Here is a 2,034-nt window from a genome sequence, read left to right as displayed (position 1 = left end):
GAGATTGCTCAAGCTTATTCCTCATCTCCTCCACCCCACCTCCAAATCTGAAAGCGTGTGTTAGTGTGTATGGCTGTGTATGGTGTGCGGTTTTGCTGAGAGGGTATCTGGGACTGAGTCTGGTTTGTGTCTTCATTACCCAGCGGAGGATAAAATTGCTAATAACTAAAGAGGACTAAAGGGGGGAGGGGAACGTGGAAAAAGGAATGATGGCTTTAAAAATAAAAGGTGCAGCTGGAGAATATGGAGCCTGCTGTTCCTTCAAATTTTTAGTCTTATATTTGTCTACCTACCCATTATTCTATCTGTGTCTATCTACCTACCCATGTGCTATTCATGATTTTCTCTCTTTCTCTCTCTGAACACATAACATATAACACATGGTAAACAGTTTTTAAGTCAGATGGTATAAAAGGGTTTACTATAAATGTCTCCCTTCTACTTCTATTTCCTCAAGTTTTCTAATTGCCCTCTGCAGAGTCTGTACTACTTAACCACTTTCTGTTGTTTTGGCTTAATTTATTTTGAAACATACATAGCTGCATCTTCTTTTGAAAGGCTGCACTATATTACATTGACTGTATTAATAGAATTCATTTAACCAGTCCCCTTTCTGACTGGCATTTATTTAGGTTGTTACCCTTTGGCCTTTAATTACTCCTTTATAACAGAGCCCTAGTGTCGGGTGTGGGTAATGGAATAATCTGTTTGTAGAATCTAGTACATCCTGTAAGCACTGTGCATCCTGTCTTGCTTTAAAATTGAAATAGGAAGGTTGTTATGTGTGAGAGGAAAGTAAAAACATCTTCCAGGATATTTTTAACATGAGCTCTCTCAATCTAATGAGGAATCAGGAAAAAGAAGCAGGCAAGTGCCCTGCAACAAAGAGAAGCCATCCAGAATCTTCTCTGATAACACAGGCTTTGGGGAATAGAGTGAACCTTCATTTGGGGTCTTTTTTAGGGAAGGCAGATGTCTGTTTGAGTGTCTTTTTCTGGAAAATCAATGATGCTCAAATCCTTTAAGCACGCACTACCTCTTCCTGAAAAGGTGGGGAATTATTTCACCAAGACCATGGCCACAGAATATTAAAAAAAAAATAGTCTTGAAAAGGATATTAGTGGGACAATTGGTAAAATTTAAACAAGATCTAAAGATTACATAATTAATATTGTATCAATGTTAATTTCCCAATTTTGAGGATTGTACTGTGATTATGTAAGAGAATATCTTTGTTTTTAAGAAATGCATGTTGAAGTAGCTAGAGATAAAAGGGTATCATATATACAGCTTACCCCCAAATGTTTTAGAAAAAAACACAGATAGAGAGAGGAAAAGAGGCAATATTAAGGTAAACAGGGCAACATTTGGAAATCAGGGTGAAAGGTATATGGGAATTTTTAATACTCTGCATTTTTCTGAAATCTGATATTATTTTAAAACAAACAGAAAAGAATGTTCTGCACAAAAGAGTCCATATAAAACCTCTAGAAAGAAGTGGCTACAGACAAAGAAGATGTTAAGGGAAGGCCCTTCCTTGGATGCTGATCTGGGGGAAATTCTTTAGCTATTATTGAAATTGTATAAGGGTTCCAACTGCTGTTTAAAATACACTGATTGCCAATAATATGTAGAAATTGGCACCTTCCAGGACAATCTAAATTCTGTGTTTCAGCAATTTCCTTTTTGTCTTGCTGTCTTATAAAGCACAGGGTTAAAAATGTTAATGTCATCTCATAGCCTCTCAGATAGGATTTGGGCTGAGTTTATTACTCATCAAGAAAATTCTTTTCATTATTGTAAATTGGCTCACAACCAGTTCCTATATTCAGACTGACCTTTCTTTGTTCTCATTATTTTACAAACTTTTTATTATTTTACCTTTCATATTTAGATCTCCATGTACGAGGGGGGAAAAAAAGCTTTTGGAAAGAACATTTCTAAGGAATTCTTTCAAAGCAGAATGACCAAGGAAAACCAATATTTTCCTTAGGAACCAGAGCTTAGAATAAACCTGCCATGAGTTAGGGGTAC

This window comes from Mustela erminea, chromosome 7 (assembly GCF_009829155.1).
Source record: "Mustela erminea isolate mMusErm1 chromosome 7, mMusErm1.Pri, whole genome shotgun sequence".
Taxonomy (NCBI): Eukaryota; Metazoa; Chordata; class Mammalia; order Carnivora; family Mustelidae; genus Mustela; species Mustela erminea.
The sequence above is the reverse complement of the archived record's forward strand: the minus strand, read 5'-3'. Positions refer to the sequence as shown.